At 35.2% G+C, this 21,001-nt stretch overlaps 1 long non-coding RNA gene across 7 annotated transcripts in view; it reads right to left on the bottom strand.

The window, feature by feature from the left end:
• Nucleotides 1-21,001, bottom strand: part of LOC113598243 (uncharacterized) — a 373,642-nt gene that overhangs the window by 124,805 nt on the left and 227,836 nt on the right. Inside the window, exon 7 of one of the 7 annotated variants that reach the window (XR_008295317.1) lies at nt 12,575-12,709. The exons of the other annotated variants lie outside the window; for them this stretch is intronic. This is a non-coding gene — a long non-coding RNA (uncharacterized LOC113598243). Of the gene's footprint in view, nt 1-12,574; nt 12,710-21,001 lie in introns of those variants that run through there. 7 annotated transcript variants of the gene reach the window in all.

Raw genomic sequence — 21,001 nt, 5'->3', positions numbered from 1 at the left:
TTGAGACTTTTATTATTCTTGGTACATGATTGCTAGGCTCATGTTATCCTTTTCTGCCCTACCACTGGAATCAGACTTTTCTGCAAGGATTTCTAGTTATTTGGGGGGGGGGGCAGAATAGAATTTAGAAACCAACACCTGGATTTAAGATGTTCTTACTACTATTGGGATGCCCGTTTCCAGGCTTTCCAAATGGAAAAGCAACAAAAAATATATGTAAACACAGATATATTTACATCTCTAGTCTATATTTAATTCTATATTGAAAACCACAGGTTTACACTAAAGTCTTTAATTTCAATATAATACTGTAGGGTTCAAATTAGTTTTCTCTCTTTCCATATTTAAAAAAAATTTTTTAATGTTTATTTATTTTTGAGACAGAGAGAGACAGAGTATGATCGGGGGAGGGTCAGAGAGAGAGGGAAACACAGAATCTGAAACAGGCTCCAGGCTTTGAACTGTCAGCACAGAGCCCGACGTGGGGTTCGAACTCACGGACCGTGAGATCATGACCTGAGCCGAAGTCGGACGCTTAACCGACTGAGCCACCCAGGCGCCCCTCTCTTTCCATATTTTTAATTTCTATCTCTGATGGTGAGAAGTCCAGTTCTCATTATCCCTACCTGACATATTTATTTAGGTGATCAATGCTCTTCTATGTGACTGCTCTCTCAATACTGTTGCCGTCCTCTTCATGTACAAACTTCATGTACAAACCTCTCCAATACAAACTGGATCCAGTTGGGCTCCAACACTTTGCACCTGGCTGAACTGCTCCCCCACAACATGTGAATGCTTTTTTCTCCCTACTTTTCCTCCAACTTTCTGGGTGGAATTACCCTATAATATGGAAAATGTTATCACTCTACACTCCTTACCCTACCTAGGGTTAAATACCTCATGATGATATGGTCTCCCAGGTGAACATACTCTTTCCTGGCTATGGTTATGACAGCTCTATTGGTCAGTCATACCATGCAGATGCCCTTCTCAACCCACTTGGGGTCACACACCCAGTGAAGAGATAATCCTTCTGGAGACATCTTCCTCATACTGTTCATAATCTAATTCTCCATGTCAAACTTCCCTCCCTGCACACACACTGGAATGTCCTCCATAGGCCACTCAAACATTGACAACTTCACTGAATTAACTCCTCCACAGTCCCCTCAGGCTCCAACACCCTATGCAAGACCACCTTGCAATCCTCTCTTTTATACATGCTTTTCTCACCTTGCTTGAACTCTTAAGACTCTCCCCCCGCCCCCTCCCCCCACCATGGATATTCACCTTATCCCTTCTGAGATTCAATATCCTGAAGAGGGCAACTCTCTACCCACCACATGAACACACTTCTACCCCACTTACATCAGAAATCCTATAACTAGCCACACCATCATGTGGACACACTTCTCACCATGTTTTGGTTCTGACATCCCACATCAAGCTGCCCTCTTAGTGGGCATTCCTAAGGAGGCTTGGGTTTTGATCCTCTCCATTGGGCCACCTCCCCTATAAATGTCCTTTTCACTCACACTGATTCCAAAACTGCACACTGAGCACTGGCCCCACTGTCCCCCCATCCCTGGCCTGGACATCTATTATTCTCAGCCCCACCTCTTGATTGGTGGACTCAATTTTTCAAGAGGGAACAGAAAATGGAAGGGGTAGAGAAAAATAAAGCATTGTTTCAAAACATAGAATGATTTTCCCTTACCATTGCCCTCTTTGTTTTTCAATAGGCATTTTTATTCACAAAACTGATTTCCATATTCTTCCATCCTCATCAGATGTCATTGTCTCAGGTTGCTTACTAAGTCACATCAGGAAATGATGTATATAAACTAAGTACAGGAGCCATATTCTATAAAACATCAATAAAATATGCACATATAAAGAAATATATTTTAAAAGACGACTTGGAAAGAATCTTTTTTTTTATTATACCAAATGATTAAAAATCATTTTCCATGATCTTAATTCTCTTGATAAGATAATTGCCAATTGATAGTAATTAATTAGAAAATTTTTCTGCTAATTGGACAAAATTCTCTTTATAGATGAACAAAGCCAATTGGTTTTTGCTCTGTCAGAAAAAAATAATGAAAAACAATAGGGAAAAAAGCTTTAAAGTTGTAATATCAGCAGGGAATTATTTTGACAGCACACTTTCTAAGAAAAAGTACGTTTGAAATAATGCTAGCCTAGGTGGCTCTTTTTCAGAACTTTATTTCAGTTTTATTTTTAGGCTCTTTCCTTACTGAGTATGCTCTTGGCCTTTGAAATATATTGTTTTTTATGTGTGTCTATGTACCTTACTTTAAGGAAAATGAATATATGTGAGAAACAGATCTCAGAGTGAAGACCTGATGCTTTTTGGGTTGCAAAGTCTGATGTATCTATATGGTTTATAGGGCTGGATAACCTAACAGCAGTTTTAGGATGATGCATGATACCTAAGTAGATCCCTATTCCTATGTCACCAAGACTGAGATGCCTAACCTGCCTCATTAGGGGTCACTCCTCATCCTCCAGGCAGCATTCTAGAAAGGAAAAGAAGGTCTAAAGTGTGACGTGTATGAAGACAATCTCAGCATCACCTCTCCATACACATTAGTTCCCCCCCGCCCCCCCCCCCCATAGCACCTTTACATCAGGGCAAAGAAATCTGGAAGGAGGTTGGCTTATTTAAAGTACCATATAGCTAAAGTCTCTGAATAAAACAAAGAGCACAAAGCACTACTGCTTTTATGATCAAACATAGAAAAGTATGTTTATAGTAATGGTTACAAAGGAAATGCACAATATTCATATCCATAATGGCAGGAAATGTTCCTAGAAATCAGGGCAGACCAATGCTATATTCATGCTACTGCATATGGTGCATGAGGTTTGCAGAAGAAGTGGCTGTAGCAAAACATGGCACCTACAAATAACTGCAAGTCGTACAAATCCAATCCTGCTGTTGAAATCTCATACAGGTATCCCCACAGCACTCCATATACAACTGTGAGAGATTTAGAAAGGCCTAGGTATGGAGATTCCAGCTGGGGACAAGTCAGAAAGTTTACACTTTATTCATGATCTTAAGTTTATTTGTTCCTGGTTACTTGTACTCCAATTATATCAGACTTAATTTGTTGTGGCCCAAGAAATGCTTTTTATATATGAACACCCAGATTTACTTCAAAGATAATTCTCCAAAGAACTTCCTTTTGACATCTCATAGAAATCAGCATATACTGATCCAAACTTTGACAAAAGTTATCTCCGTTTATCTTTCTTGCTTTGACTACCATCTGGCCAGACTTCTCTAGATCTCAGCCAAACCTTTGGGCTTGCTTGACTTGAAAATATGTCAGTTTTATCATAACTCAAATCCTTCTGACCCATGTCTGGTGGGTCTTCCCCTCCATACTTCCCTTGAAGGATGAAGGAATAGAAGAAACTTATAGTGCTGGCTGCACTTCTTATTAATGTCAAATGGAGTTACGTAGGATTTTTCTTGTTTTCTAAAAGTGACCCAATCAGAGAAGACTGTATAATAAAGAACTAAAATGAGACAAGTCTTTGGGAAATGCTGTAAAAGTTATTAGAGAAAAGTTTTCCCCTTTCCAAAACCAAGGGATCACTTCTTAAGAACGGGTGCCCAAAGAAAGAGAAAGAATTATGTTCCCTAAGTGCTTAGGCAGTGCACTTGTAACTGTGCCCCTATACTACACAGGTAGAAGAAAGGATTAGAAAGAAATGGTAGAGATAAGAAAGAGGGAGCTGAGCGGAGCTCCTTGTCCTTCATCATTTGGCAGTGTCTGTTGTGAACAGACAGAAGGAACTTCATCAGTAACAGGCTCTTGGGTAGATTGATGCTGGTCGGAAATAAGTGGCATTGGTATGGGTCTAACTAGAGCCTTATCTCTGATATTAAGAAAATGTGCTACTGAACACCACTTTGGGAGTCTTAACATCAATAGGTGTCCTTCTAAGAAAGACAGCATTTAAGTAACTGCTACATAAAAAGCACGAGTAGCCAGTTTCAGTTACCTAGAGAAGCAACAATAATCAACCTTGTTAGATAGTCACCTCTCACAGTGAAGTCAGGGAACACTCCTTTTTCCCCTTCTCTATTCCACTTTCTAATTAGCCCTAGAAAAGAAAGGAGGGGAGTGTGTAAATAGTGATTCTGTCAGAATTTCCCTTTCCTGCTCTTTTTTCAAAACACTAAAGTCACAAGTGTTTTGTCTGAAATGGTGGAAAGAAGAAAAAACGTTTGAATCTAATTTAATGTGAATGTTTCTTAAATAATGGGATGGCATACTAAATACTGAACTGAAACTCTTTTAATTACTGAGAAATGACTATGAATGTATTGAAAATTCCAAGATATTAACAGACTCACTACATGGTAATATTTGAATAAATAAAATTGTTATGTGATATATCATCATTGTTACTTGTTATATCATCAAAAGTTTATCTTTCTTAACAAGCTGTCCTCTTACTAGTTAAATGACTCTGGTGATTCACTTACACATTTTGAATTTCAGAGTTTAAAGTGTGACTTTAAATTTAAACAGCCAAAGTTATAAGCAAAGGAAATCCATGAAGGATAGCAAAGAGCTGACAGGATGGAAATGTTTTCCTTCTGACTTTAGTCAGTAAGAAGAAAAAGGGCTCTACTGCATGGATTTGAAGGTCAACATTGTATGGTGAAAAGCTTTAATTGAATTTAGGACAGAAGGAGAACACTGGAGAAAAACTTGTATCAGGCATTAGGAGGTAGGAAATGACATTAAATGGCCAGATCTGGATAAGATAGGTCACAAACAGGGAAAGAGAAGGATATGATAAACCTAAATCCAAATGTCAAAGCAGAACAAGTTTCAAGAAAAAAATAACAAACAAAAAAACCATGAAGTACAAGGCTTTAGAGGTCCATAGACAATTACATTAAAATATTGCTGAGGCATGTTTTCGTCTCATTGATCAATGAGTATCAAGCCTGCTAATCAGTGCGACTACACAAGTGAACATAATACAGTCATCTCTTGCCCCCACACTGCTTAGAATCTAGAGAAGCAGAAAGACTCTAATGTTTTCTCTCTCCCATTTCTTGCCAATTAAAATGTTTTATAAACTTTATATTACTAAAGTATTTCTGATTCTCTCAATGTAGTTTATTTTTAATTTTATTTTTAAAAATTTCATTCCAAATTGAGTTTTTAGTCTTGTTAACAGTTAAATTCTATCAAAATTCTTGTGACTGGGGCAATGGTTTTTACAGGCAGTCAATCTAGGCAGAAGTAAGTCTAAGACTTACTTATAAAGCTACTGCTATACGTAGAGGCTACTAATTTTGTCTGTTGAGACCATAGAATACTGGTTGCCACAACCAGGCAGAGTTGGCTTAGCAGGATTGCTAAACACAAGTATTCTATAGTCATTTATTAACTTGCAGATTGTTTAATATGGACTATATGCTGATAATTATATTTGTCCAAACTCTACAAGGGGAAGAGGACTGTAACCATTTCTCTTTGGATATACCCTTCAGTGAAGTCTGTTTATGATTTCTCTTTCACAAAATATATGATGAGACCTCTAATTGGGGAGGGAGTCTAAGGGTTGCATTTCTATAAAAGTTTCGTTGGGCTACCTTTTCTGTCTGAAATGCTCAAGTCTATTATTTCTTTTCTGGTTTCCATACTCTTTTATGCTGCCACATAGGAGACTCATTACCCCTTAAAGATAACTTCCCTTTTTTCCAGGTCTACCCCTTTTTGAAGACAACTTTTGGGTTTTATATTTGCATTTGTTCATAATAACATCCTTTAATTACAGAAGTTTTGTTTTGTATCACAAACTTCAAACTCTTAGTTGTTTTTTTTTTTTACTTACTATTCCTGCAGTCACTGTCCTCTAATTTAGTTAAACATGCTATCTGTACTCTAATTGCTACATATTTTCACCCTGCCACCATCACCATAAGATCTCTTCTGGTGAAGGGTTGTTTGACACAGTCATTCGCAACTTTGAGTTCCTTGCTGAAAACAGATTTCGCAAAGAATATGTGTATAACCATTGAATGACCTTATTTACATACTTGGCAATTGTAGTGCATCTTGCTGTATATCTCACAGATCCTCAGGATGGAGACATTCATTCCTCCAATAGTCATGACTATTGGCTACAGATGGCCTATGATTGATTCATTTTAGAAATTGCCTTCAGCCTAAGAAAGCTGCCTCTCCCAAGGTCATGGTCATTGCTGGTGTCAGCTTACATTCAGTGACTGGTACTTGCACATCTCTGAAGTCTTGGCTCTGTTACTTTGACTTGGAGTGATCCAAAGATGCCTATGGTACTGCCTGAGCCTTCTGTTGCATCTGCATTACAGTTCAACTTCTTTCTCTGTTCAGTCCTGCTACTTTCATTTTTTTACACCTGTTGTTCCAGTATTTCTTCCCCAGTACAGCTTTTGCATGCAAATTCCTATCTTCGATACTGTTTTTGAAGACTGTGACTTAAGCCAATTGGTATCAAGAGTGATTCTAAAGAGTTAACTATAAAACGGTATATTAGAGCTAGATGACCCACTGGCTGGCTGCAATTGTGAATCCTATTTTTGATAGTACAGGGAGTACTGAGAAGCCTTGGTATGCTAGAGCAATGCAATTATTAACCAGTAGTGAATGAGTGAAAATAAATGCACTGGAGAATACAATATCTCAAGCATTTAAGAAGTAAGAGAAGTAGTCATTATAATGTATGATATTAGGTGACTCTTGCAGGGTACTAACAATGCATCAGAAAAAGACAAAGAAAGACTCTGATCACTGTTTTAAGGCAATATATGAAAGTCACAATACCTCCTTGGAAATATATAAAAATATTCTTATTTTCTGATGCTAGACAGCAGAAAAAGTCTGAGCTTGGGATATATGGGATTAGGGTAACAAACTATACAGTTACATAAGGGAGAGTTTCCTCATATGGGAACATGTTCCTGTCACGTAAAATTTAACATTTTGACAAGGACCCTGGGAAATGGTGCTAATCACTACTAGGTAGGTTGTGCAAAGTTGGAAAAAGTGATTGCCCTCACTAAATAAAGAGAAATGAAGAGATACCCTGGTAAAGAGTGGAGAAAAGATAAAGTGTTCAAGAACATATGCTGTTAGAGTGCATATAATACATAAGTCTGTGAAACATTACGAGAACCCTGAGTACAATTTATTTAGCAAAGTGGGAAGAAAAGTATTAGCGAGGGGTACACCAGTATTGTAAATATCTGTGATGACTATCTCCTGTAGGCTAGGAATTATTTTAAAAGATGATGTTATCTGATTGAAAGAAAGGTGATAGAATGCCAAATTAATAGAGACCAGGTGGTAAGGTTTAATTGTCAGGAGAAAGATGAGTGAAATTATTGAAATCTATGTCAATGTCAACCATCACTATGGTAACTGTTAGTAGAACACAATGCTTATGGGAAAAAGCTATATGTCAGCCAACAATGACATTGCTTGATTTATAAAATAAAACAAACATTATCCATACTGGCTGATAAGGCAGTCAAGAGAAGCAGCCCCCGTAAAAGTTATGAGACCTAGCCCAGTTTCAATACTCAAGTCAGTTTATAAACCAAGAACTCAGAGTGAATGGGAAGCTGGGTCTCCAGACCCTATAACATCATGGGAAATATGTAATGACTCTGTCAGTTCTTCCCCCAAAGAATGTGAATATTAACTCAATAATCATACCCTGGGAATATACAGCAGAAAGATAATAAATGGATAATAAGTAGATAATAAATAAATCTGGCCCAGGTTCTTTTCACTCTGGTTTCACTTGTTCCACAAAGTTAGTAAATTTCCAAGTCTTCAAACATATAATCAAAATGAACACCTTACTTGTTAGTTTGTATAACCCTTTGTTCTGGTTACTATTGTATACAACAAATTATCCCAAAGCTTAATGGCTTAAAATAAACGTTTTATTTTTTCTCATTTTTTGTGGATCAGGAATTCAGGAAGAACTCGGTTGAGCAGTTCTTACTTAGGACTTGTGATGCTTCTGTTGTCAGTTGTTGGCTGAGGTTGCAGTCATCTGAAGACTCAACTGGATTATATATCCAAGATAACTTGGTCACCTGTATACCAGTTGATTCTTTGATTGTTGGTTAACAGCTCAGATGAGGACATCATCTACAGTAGTGCATGCTGAGTCTCTAGAGTATTTGGAATTCTTACATGATAGCTGTTTTTTCCCAAGGCAAAGATTTCATGGGTATTAGGTAGACAGTGCATGACCTTTCCCGACATAGCCCTGAAAGGCATATATTATTACTTCCACTGCATTTGGTGATCAAATTGGCCACAAACTACCAAGATTTTAAAAAGACAGAATAGGAGGAATTTGAAAGACTTTTGAAGCAATGGATTCAAATTGCCATGCCCTTCCATCAATTCCTATGAAGAGTTACAATGGGAAAGGCCAAAGCAAGTTCCTGGAACACTCCCTTCAACAACTTGGTCAAGGTAGTAAATTAAAACCTAAAGTTATATCCTAGGAATGGCAGAGATTAGTGTCACCCTTGTAGTCTTAAAGGATGCAGGAGTGATCATCTTTATCATGTTCTCATTTAATCTCATTCAATCACAAAAGTGAGACAGATTGTGAAGTTTAATAATAGACTATCAAAAATTCAACCAAAGACTAGCCCCAATTGCTGTTTTCCTGGTAGGAGTAGTTAAAGCACATTAGCATAACTATAGGTATATGATATATAGTCATTATCTGAAGAAAATATTTTTTCATCTTTATTAGGAAGGTGATCAGAGGTAGTTAACAATCATGTGGAATGAAAAAAGAGTATGTATTATGATATTTAGGTTAAGTCTCCTTCTCTCTATCATACTGTAGTTCAAAGAGACTAGGATCCTATGGATATTCAGCAGAATATAGTAATACAGTTGTCATTATGTTACTTGGACATGATGAGTAAGAAGTAGTATTCTGGCAACCTTGGTAAAAAAAAAATCTATGTAGTCAAGAAATAGGAGTTTCAAACCTATAAAGACTTAGGAGCTACCCATATTAGTGAGGTGTTTATGGGTCCAGTGAACTGGAATATGCCAAAATATGCCATATATAACAAAGGCAAAATTATTGCAAATAGGATCTCCCGTCACTAAGAAGGAAGCACAGCCCTCATTTGGCATCTTGAGGTTACGGAGACAGCATATTCCACACTTGGGAATACTGCTCTTACTCATTTAAGCTGCTGACCCAGATGCCAGCTTTGGACAAGAGGCAATGCAAGAAAGGACCCTTGCATGTAGCAGGTCCAAGCTATATTATAAACTACCGTGCAAGAAGACTTGCTACTTTGGTCACTTAACACAGCAGACTCAAATTTTGACCTTCGGAACAAATCTGGCCAGGTTCTGTTTTTGTTAATAAAGTTTTGTTAGAACACAGCAGTAACTACATATTTACATATTGACTACAGCTGCTTTCATACTGCAATGTCAGGTTAGAGCACAGGCAGTCTTTGCTTTGCATGGTTCTGATGTTTACAATTTTAGTTATCACAGTTTATTTAGATAACACTAGTCTCCCAAGAGCATGGTTCAAGTTTCAGTCACCACGTTATAGTAACTGTACTTCCATTAAGCACAGACTTTGCTGCTAGCTCTTCAGTTCCCAATCATCAAATGATCCTTGAGCATCAACTGTTCAGTTCACACACAGACGGAAAAGCATGTTGTTGTGTTACCTCCTACTTTCCTAGTGATAAACCCAAGTAGTATTTTTTTAATGAATAATCAAGAAAGAGACTTAGCCAAAAGGAGACTTAGCCACTTTTGAACACTTCAAAAAGTGTTTTGAAGAAATAGAAAGTAATAATGATTGAGGTGAAATTTGAGTCTAACATAAATGGAGCTAGAGAAGCTATAGCTGACCATCAGAATGTTAACACTACTATCATTAGAGAGACACTGGATATACAGCTTGAGGAATTTGATGAAGGAGAATTTATCAACATAGTAAGTGTAATAAAGTGGTTGTGATGCAAAAGGTGAAGATGTCTCAGAGGAAGTGACACTGCAAGGAAAATTTGGATATATTTTATTGAAATTGAAAGAGCAAAGGATAAAACATTGGAAGCTGATGCAACCTTAGAAAGAAGCATGACAATTCACCAGTGCACAGAAAAGATGCCCACTCCATCTATTCAGCTATACAATAAGAAGAAAGCAAGTATTGTTCAAACTACTTCTTTAATCAATCTTTTCTTTTAATTGTAAATTCACATGCAGTGCTAAGAAACAACCAGACAACTCCCATGGGCCCTTTATCCAATGGTAAACATCTTCCAAAATTATAATACACTATCACAACCAGAATAATAAGTCTAATTTTTTTTAATTCTCCATATTTTCAATGTTTGAAGTCACAGTATACTATATAAATACTAGTTTTACTATTTTTTAAGTTTTCCTGTATGCTCACAATTGGCTGTGACCATTTAATATTTTGACAAAAGTTTTAAAACTACAGAACAATCATAATTTTATCCATTAATTATGAGATTGCTTTGCATGGTTTCAGCTTGCCATAGTCATCTTTTTCTGGACCTTCTCCATCTACCCTGCAAAGCAAGGACTTTTGAAGGTCTGACCCACGAGGTCTAAACTATATACTATCAGGCTCTGTACAGAAAAAAACTGTCAACCCCTGGTCTATGGTATTAGTAGGCCCTTTATGTACTCTGAAATATTTCCATTTAGCAGAGTATGTCATCTGACAAAATCATAAGTTTTTTATTAAAAAGTGTTAGGAACTGCCAGGAAATTCACATCTTGAATATAAATAAGAACTTAAAGTTAAAGGCATTTGAAGCTATAAAACGTCTAGCATTAGAGAACATTATAGCATTCATTAAAAGGGGGTGGATCTACTGAGTGGTTGAATGAATTGTATCTCTCCCGCCCCACACAACTCAACCAGAATATGTCTGGAATTATTTCGTTTTTGCCCTTCCTGTCATGTCTTTACAAAAGAAAATGTGGTAAGATAAGAGATGCATGGTACTGAGATTTCAGGACAGTTCTTTTAAACTTGCTTTTTTGTTAGTCTGTCTAGTTTAATAAAAGTGATTATATTTTACTTGTACAAATGTTCTAAGATGGAAAGGTTTATGTTTTCCCTACTTTCCTATACAATATCTTTAACAAAGAAGTTCATTTTATTCAAGAATATTAAGGTATTGTAAGTTTATTTTATTTTTTATTTTTATTTTTTTTTAACGTTTATTTATTTTTGAGACAGAGAGAGACAGAGCATGAACAGGGGAGGGTCAGAGAGAGGGAGACACAGAATCAGAAACAGGCTCCAGGCTCTGAGCTATCAGCACAGAGCCTGACGCGGGGCTCGAACTCACGGACTGCGAGATCATGGCCTGAGCCGAAGTCGGCCGCTTAACCGACTGAGCCACCCAGGCGCCCCTTGTAAGTTTAAAAGTAGAGGAAAATTCATTTCACAGAGCAGATTTTTTTTTTCAATTAGCTCTTGCTTTTGAGTATTTAGAGGTAATTAATTACATATGAAGCTACTTTATTACTTTGGAATTTTGAAAAATACCACACGGGATGATATTAAATCATTTGAAAAATTTTAAAAATGGAAATTGGGAGTTATGGAAGGACAGGAGAGATTTGAGTTTTATCTGTGTCACTATCTGTGGGCTCCTCTCTATCCATGATTACTTACTGTCACCATCAGTATGTCGGTGCTCAGGAAAGCATAGGATAAAAACGAATCACCATAAGAAAGTGTTACTCAGGCAACTGGTCTTGAACAATATCAATATGGAGTCAAGTCTGCAAGAAAATGATGAATACAAAGGGGAGAGACTCTACCAATATGCTTTTTATACCCCTAAAAGACCTACTGAGACTTTTACTTTCATTTATTTTCACCTTGCTGTGTGACTTTGGCCCATGTACTTAACACCTTTCATCAGCAGTTTTCTCGTCTTTAAAATAGAGGTAATAATAGTATTTACCTCAAATATTATCTTGAGAATTAACAGAAATATTGCTTGTGAAATGTTTAATACAAGGCTTGGTCAAAAGTGTTCTGATAGTTATTGCAGCCTTTGAATGAGTTCTGAGTTCAGCCAGCAGTCACTTAAAAAAAAAAAAGCTAACTATAATGTGATATGATAAGTGTTATAGAAACCATTTGATGTAGTATACAGTCAGGAGCCACTTTACCTATTGACCATGATCTGCTTCCTGAGGCAGCCAAGTGAATAACCTCTCATCTTATGCTTTTTAAAAAAATCAACCTGGTGCCCACATATCATAAAATAAAAAAATATCAGGGTCAAAATAATGGAGGAAAATTATAGATTGGGAAATCATCAAGAAAAACTGCAAACACAGAAAAAAGTCAAGGGAGTAGTGTATTCTCTATATGGCAGCTTTTCAAGCACAGTGTCTAGCAAACAAAACAAAACAAAACAAAACAAAACAAAACAAAACAAAACAAAACAAAACACCTTAAAGAATAAATTCTCTTTTCCATGATCATCAGTCCTTGGAAATAGAGGCCCTTTCCTCATGCTAAAAGAATCATCATTCGAGAGGAGAAATTTGGTCTGCAGTTGCTTCCCTCAATGTGTCCTTCAGCTGAAAGTCTGAAATGTAGGATATTGAAAAGATCAAATGAAAATTAGTCACCCAGACTTTGAGAGGCTTTATCAGCCTAAAATGAGGGAAAAAGTACATGGTATTGAAAAAGATTCTTCTAAATAATTTTGATGCAAGATGAAAAAAACAAGTATCATTTGGAACAATAGTTTGTTATTAAAAACACATAAAATTTACAATCACCAAGTTTTCCTTTTCAATGTATTGAATTATCTATTTTATCAAATAAGAGATCAAAGGTGAGATGACATAATTGAAAGGAAATATGACTGAGGGAAAGTGAGCTCAGTAATAAAAACAGAGACATTCCAAAATCAAAATGGGGAAAATAAATGAACAGGCACCTTCCAAATAAGATATATAATGGTCAATACACATTTGAAAAATTATCAGTATTATCATTTATCAAGGAAATGCAAATTAAAACCACAAAGAGAAACGACTACATACCTTTTCAAATCACTAAAATTTATAAATATTGGCCATAATAAATATTGGCAAGGATGTGAAGAAAATCTAATTCTTATACATTGTTGGTGAGAATATAAAACACTGTTGTTTTGTAAGACTATTTGGCATTTCCTAATAAACAACACAAATGACATATGCAGTGTCCATGAATAGCAATTCCACTATTAGGTATTAAGAAAAATATTTTTATATATACACAAAGAGCTGTGATAGGCACTGTCACAGTGTCTTTATTCATAATGGTTAGAGACTGAGACCATCCCAAATGTCTGCCAAGAGAAAAATGGATACCAAAATTGTATTCATATAACGGAATACCACTTAGTAGCAAAACAAAACAAAACAAAAAACTATATATACAACATGAATGAGTCTTCCAAAGATCGTGTCAAATAAAATAAGAGAGGCACAAAAGAATAAATGATAAATTAATTTATATATATGAAGGTCAAAAATAGGCAAAACTAACCCACAGTGATAGAAGTCAAAATAGTGTTAACTTCTATGGGTAAGGTTGAGATTGACTGGAAAGGTCATGAGAGAACTTTCAAGAATGAGGGAAATATTCTATAGTGTGATTTGGGTGGTATCTACATGCTGAGTATAATGCAATACAATAAAACTTACCCATTTTAAGCATACAATTAGGTAAGTTTTGACAAATGTATTATAGTTCATACAACCAGCACTGCAATCATGATCTATTTATTCTGTTCCATATGGTAGCCATCAAGTGCCAGTGAGCACTTGATACTAAGAAATGCGGTAAGCATAGAATACACTCTGGATTTTAAAGATTTATTACAGGAAAATATAAAATATTCTATAACTTTTACACTGGATACATGTTGCAGTGATATTTTGCATATATTGAGTTGCATAAAATATATTATTAAAATTAGTTTCACCTGTTTCTTTTTTCATGTGGCTATTGCAAAATTTTCAATTCCATATGTGGCATGCATTACAGTTCTCATGAAGAGTGTTATAAGACTATTGAATGAAATTATTGAGATTTGTTTTTGCCATTATTTCCCACCTCCTATTCTTCTGCATTACAGATGTCATGTATTTTACTTTTACATATGTTGTAAACACTATGATACATTTTATTATTTTTGCTATAAAGAGGAGGTTATATTTTATTTTATTTATTTTTTAGGTATTTTCTGATGAAATGATGTTTTTAATGCTTTTAATATTTATTTATTTTTAAGAGAGAGAGAGACAGAGCACAAGTTGGGGAGGGGCAGACAGAGAGGGAGACACAGAATTTGAAGCAGGCTCCAGGCTCTAACTCTTGAATCGGGAGATTATGACCTGAGCCATCAGAGGTTTAACGAACTGAGTCACCCAGGTGCCCTGGGGCAGTTATATTTTAAAGAACATTTTAAAGATAGGCAATGCCTTTTGTAGATAACTGCATAATTACTGTTTGGGGTGCTCCAAATTTTTGTTCTGCCAAAAAGACTTTTAAACATATGTGATAAGGCAGGTCTATTTTTTGTTTGTTGATTTGTTTTGTTTTGGTCTGAAAAGTCTTTAGTTTGCTTTTATGTTTTAAAAAATTATTTTTGCTGGCTATCAAGTCTGAGTTTGTCAGTTATTTCTTTTAGCACTTTAAAGATATCACTTTATCACTTCACTCACGATTTCTCTGTTCTTACCTTTTTTGTTCTCTGCTTTTAGATTTCCTCCTTATCATCAGTTTTTAAAAGTTTAATTTCAGTGTGCCTTGGTATGGTTTTCTTTGTTTATTCTGCTTTGTGTTCTTAGAATTTCCAGGGTATTTAGTTTTATAGTTTCCATCAATTTCTTTTAATTTATTTTTTATTTTTTACCTTTCTTCAAGTTTTCTTTGTATGCTTTCTCTCCTGAGAACTAAATTATGGATATTTTAGTACATTTAATATCGTTCCTCAGGTGACTGAATTGCTAGTTGTTTTGCTTCTATTTCTTCTCTAAGTGCTTCACTTTAGTTTTTAATGCCAGGTCTTTAAGTCTATTGATTTCTTCTTCAATACCTAATTATTGCTAATTTCATTATTTTATTTCCAATTTTGGTATCACATTTTATCTCCCTAGAATTTCCATTTGCGTTTCTTGTTTGTATTTATTCACTTCATTCTCTTTATCAGGTTTGTGTTTTCTCCTCACTCTTCTGTATATAGGGAGCACATTTTATTTTTCTGGATCTGTTTTAAATACAATTATAATTAGAACTTACAATTTAAAATTTACTTCATGTATTGTTTGATTTTGTTTGCATTGTTTGAATTTTATCCTCATTATGGGTCATATTTCCCTGCTTCTGAGCATGTCTGGAAATTTGGATGCTGAAGTATGAATTTTACATTTTTGGGTTCCTCATATTATTGCATTCATGTAAGTAGTACTGGACTTTTTTAGCATATGTAGTTTACATTACTTGGGATTTGTTTAATACATCTGAGGTTTGCTTTTAAGGTTTTTTAGGTCAGTGCAGAGCAGTCTTTAATCTATGGCCAATTGAGCTCTATTACTAAGGTGGTATCTTTCTGAGAACTATGATGCCTTATTCAATAAATAAGATTTTTCCATTTGGACTGGTGGTAATATGAACTATTCCTAACCATGTGTGAGATTTGCAAATTGTTAGGTTTCCTCTTTTCGGGAAAGCCTTTCCCCAACCTGTGTAACTTACTTTAACACATGTATTGAGGGGTACTCAGCTGAAGAATTGAGGGGTCCTTTTCAAAGCTCTTTGCCCTTCCCTCTGTGCAACAATCCCTCTCCATTATTGAGCCACAAATTATAAGCACTAAGACCTCCCTGAACTTTGATCTATATCGTCTTATATTAGTGACCACCACATTCTCTGCAGGTTTTCTCGCCCTGCACTACAACCCCTTCCTGCTTCTAGGCAGGAAGCTGAGGTGATCAGAGGGTTCACCTTATCTGTTTTCTCTCACTCAGGAATCACCATCCTGGCTGCCTGTTGCCCAATATCTTAACAAATGTTGTTTTTAATATTTTATCCAATCCTCCTGTTATTTGAGACAGGGACATAAATCTTTTTGTTTCATATAGACCTAAAATTAAAATCAGTAACTATCTTTTGATTGATTTGTTTCCACATTCAACAGATTATACATTCAGATACTATTTTGAAGAGGCCCAGAAATTTTTACTAATTGATACAGAGAATGCAGAAAAAAAATGTGCCCCCAAAACATTTTAAACATTGAATAGAGAACCATGAAAAGAAATAAAAAGTTGAAATATAAGCTGGTAAATATTTAAATATTTGCATGGATAATTTATCAGCTTGTCACTTGGCAAAATTTTGTATTCAATATTATGAAGTGCCTTTTGAGAGTAGAGATTGCTAAGAGATAATGCAGGCTACTAAGAAAAGTTATTCTAATGTTATTTTCCCCTAGAAATAAATTAAGGAATAAACTTTTCTTTCATAAATTCTTAAATAATTTTTTCTGGAAGAATAATAAGGCTGAACAGGATAAATGAATTTTTTTCCAAATCCTCTATTTTTGTAATGTGTATTGTCTCTTAAGATTGCTTAATCAGCTAATTTCTATTTTCACTGATTAGCCTTCACTGTGCCTGGCTCACTAAATAATCCAGTCCCCACTACAGTCTGATAATGATGAATCGTGACACATATTCTTCCTACCCTCTCCTTCTCCGGCATCTCGTTTTAATCAAAGTCTTATTGAAAAAAAATCACTTATTTATCAAGGTATAACAATATATAAACTTTCAGTGAAAATGAATATTCTATATGACTGAAACTTATCTCTCTGTATCCATACCCTGAAATGTTAAGCAGTTGTGTTTTGCATCTTTTTTTTCTGTTTAACTCTTAAACACAGTGCTACTTGATATCTGTGGTAGCAGAGTTACTCATTTGTGAACACCAAAAGCTGTACAATATTCTCACATGCAGAGTGTGGGGCTCTTGACTCCTTTCCAGAGGGCTAAGATTATGGAAATTAGATTTCTGGATGAATGTCTAATTACTGTTGAAGTGAATGCCTATGAAACTATATGCAATGTTTTTATCAGAAACTAAGGATGGTATTAAAAGTTATAGTCACTAATTCATGTGTTGAATAAATATTTATTGCATACTTACTATGCTTCAGAGACTATACATCTGAGTACGTAATGGTAAATATAAATGCCAATTATAAATATTGAGGCTTGGTTAACATTAACACCCTTGCTCTCTGCATTCAATTTTCCATATGGGTCGGCTACATTCTATTTAATAAGTTTCATCAAGAACTCTTTACTACTCTAATTTAACCTATTTACTCTCCTAATCCTAGGTACAAATTATCAAAGTGCTTAAAATGCACTTCTGGATAGTTTTGAAGTATAAATTTAAATAGTGATAGAATGTAGTTTAACCAATATGGTTTAAAAAAATAAGCACAATTAATCTGACTGCAGCACAAATTAAGCCTCACTTTTCATTTTCTTAAAGCCCCAACTTTACACTGGCTCTTTGGATACTGTGCTTGAATCCTAACATCACTGGTACAGCAATATTAATGAATAAAGGTGATTTTTATATCTATAGTAAAAGGGGAGACTCAGAGAGAAGCTTCTTTCAGCAAACCCCCTCCTCCTACAGATGTGATCTGGTTTATGGTAGCAATTTGGCATTGCACATTTTTTACTACAAAGTTTCAAAAAAAATCTTGATACAGTATTTCTGCAAGTAGTTTCAGAGGATTATTTATGGGTCTGCAAGGATGCCAGATTGTCTCATTTTGAGACAATTAAAACAGGATTTTAGGCAGCTATTATTTGCATCTTTAGGAGAAAAACCCATTAGCACAAGGCCAGGGGATCATTGGGACCTGGAGAAGCTACCTTGAATAATAATCCTGGACCCTACTATATTCGAGCAAGCAGACCCACTGATGCCTGTTAGAGCAGTCTGCATGCAGATAGGCACAGAAACAGAAGCTGCAAGTCTTTTAGGATGATAACTAATATATTTTTTATGAGGCAGACTGAAATGAGACTCCAGAGAGAGCAACAGAAAAGACTGATCAGAAAGAGTAAAATTGGTGACAAAAAGATTGGAAAGTAGAAGTCATTGTAAAACATATAAATCATGGGGAAGCCTGTGCACGGAAACAGACCAAACTCCAGAAATCCACATTTTACTAGAGGTCAGCTTAATGAATTATCAATGTGAATACTTAAAATATTTAATATTTTACCACATATGGGAAAAGGCCAGTTGTTGACTCATTGAAAGGCTGTTGAAAAGGCTCATTTCTCTGTCATGAGGTTCAACATCATATCAGGAAATATCCACTCACAAATTTGGAATAAAGAAAATGGTAAGAATTCTTTCAATGGCACACATTAAAAAAAGTTAACATCTTGGTTTCTATGTTAGCAATTAACATAAAAACTGACCCACTCCAACAGTTGATATTGGCACTGATACTGATATTCCCACTTGTCGAAATAAAGACTTAACTAATGTTCGATGAAATGCAACCAATGTATTTTAAGAGTCATGGGCCAGGTGTTTTGTAGGGATAGATACGGTAAGGGGGGCAGCTGAAGTAAAGAGACCATTTTTCTTCTTTTTAAAAAGTGTCCCCTGTTCTTGGCCTAGCCACCTCTTCTCATAGAAAGTTCTCCAAATAAACTATTCCAATATCCCCTATGTTCAAGTACTATGCCAGGTACTGGAAAAACAAAGACATTAAAATGGGTCATTTTTCTCAAAGAGCTCATAAATGAGGAAACAGACAAATAGTGGTAATTGTGTTTGATAAATACAATGCATGTCTTAGGTTTCTATGCCAGCAGTATAGAGGTGAAATGTGAGATAATTACACTTCATTTCTTTCTTCACGAGTTGGAATACTTGCCTGAAGAAACAGAATGCCAGAAAATTTTATCCATTCAATCCCCCTAGCCAGAATACAAATGTAGCAAAATTAAGCTAAAAGACTAGTATTTATTTCTAACAACATTCAGAGAAAATGTGACAACTTACAAAGCTATTTATTCTAAAGGCTAATTATATATATATTATATATATAATATATAAATATATTGTATATATTTTATACACACACACACACACACACGTACTTTAATTAGGAATTCTCCCCTAAATCTCATCTACTGTAACAGGTATATATCATGCTGTTCAAAAGTCATTAAAAAAAAAGCAAACTAAAGCAACCCATAGCAAAAAAAAATTAATTACAGCTATAACTTTGATAGAATAGGATTTTATAGTTTTTAGGACATTTTCATGAACATTTAAGAGTCTGCTAACAAGTATCTCACAAGCAAAAGAATATGTATAATATTAGTTTTGTATGTTGAAACAATGTAATAAAGCTATGTGTATGGTATGTGTACAATATATACTCATGTAAATATGTATATCTTTATGTATATATGTGTATACACACACACACACACACACCACACACACACACACACACCAGACAAATTTAGGAAATAGAAGACTGACTTAGAAAACAAATGAAGTTATTGCTCACATCTATCAAAATTCAAGGGGCATACTTCACAGAACTAGAACAAATAATTCTAAAATTTGTATGGAACCTGAATAGCAAAAGTAATCTTAAGAAAGAACAAAGATGGAGATATCATGCTCTCTGACTTCAAACTATACTACAGAACTATATAATCAAGACAGTATGGGATGGGTACAAAAACAGACACACAGATTAACAGAATAGAATTGAGAACACAGAGATAAATCCACACATATATGGACAATTAATCTATCACCAGAAAGCCAAGAACATACAATGGACAAAGGACAGTCTTTTCAATAAATGTTGGGAAAACTGGACAGCCACATACAAAAGAATAAAATTTGACTACAATCTTACACCATATGCAAAAATTAACTCAAAATGGATGAAAGCCTGAATGTTCAACATCAATGTGAATGTGAGTCCCGAAACCGTAAAAGTCATAGAGAAAAACATAAGTGGGAAACTCCTTGACATCAGTCTTAGTGATATATTTGTTGATCTGACTCCAGAGTCAAGGGAGACAGAAACAAAAGAAAGCAAATGGAACTACATCAAATCTAAAAAAGCTTCTACACAGCAAAGGAAACCATCATCAGAACAAAAAGGTAATTTACTAAATGGGTCAAGATATTTGCAAGCTGTATACTCAATAAAGAATTAATATCCAAAATGCATAAGAAATCCACACAACTCAACATCAAAAAAAAACTGATTAAAACTAGGCAAAGAAACTGAATAGACATTTTTCCATACACAGATGGCCAACAGAGACACGAAAAGATGCTCAACATTACTAATTACTAATCTTCAGGGAAATGCAAATCAAAACCACAAGATATTGTACCTGTCAGAATGACTGTTATAAAAAAGGCAAGAAGTAAAAAGTATTCGCAAGGATGTGGAGAAAAAGGAGCCCTCCTGAACTATTGGTGAGAATGTAAATTGGTACAGTCATTACGCAAAACAATATGGAGTTCCTCAAAAATTAAAAATAGAACTACCATACGTCCAATAAACCCACTTCTAGGTATTTACATGAAGAATGCAAAAATACTAACTTGAAAAGATATATGCACCCCTATGTTTACTGTAGCATTATTTATGATAGCAAAGATATGGAGACAACAATGTGTCTGCTGATAGACACGTGCGTAAAGAAGATGTGGTATTCATATATACACTGGAATTCTATGCAGCCATAAAAATGAATGAGCTCTTGCCATGTAAGATGACATGAGTCATCTAGAGGGTATT

The sequence above is a fragment of the Acinonyx jubatus genome, chromosome C1 (assembly GCF_027475565.1).
Source record: "Acinonyx jubatus isolate Ajub_Pintada_27869175 chromosome C1, VMU_Ajub_asm_v1.0, whole genome shotgun sequence".
Classification (NCBI taxonomy): Eukaryota; Metazoa; Chordata; class Mammalia; order Carnivora; family Felidae; genus Acinonyx; species Acinonyx jubatus.
Note: the sequence above shows the minus strand (reverse complement) of the source record. Positions and strands in the feature narration are given on the sequence as shown.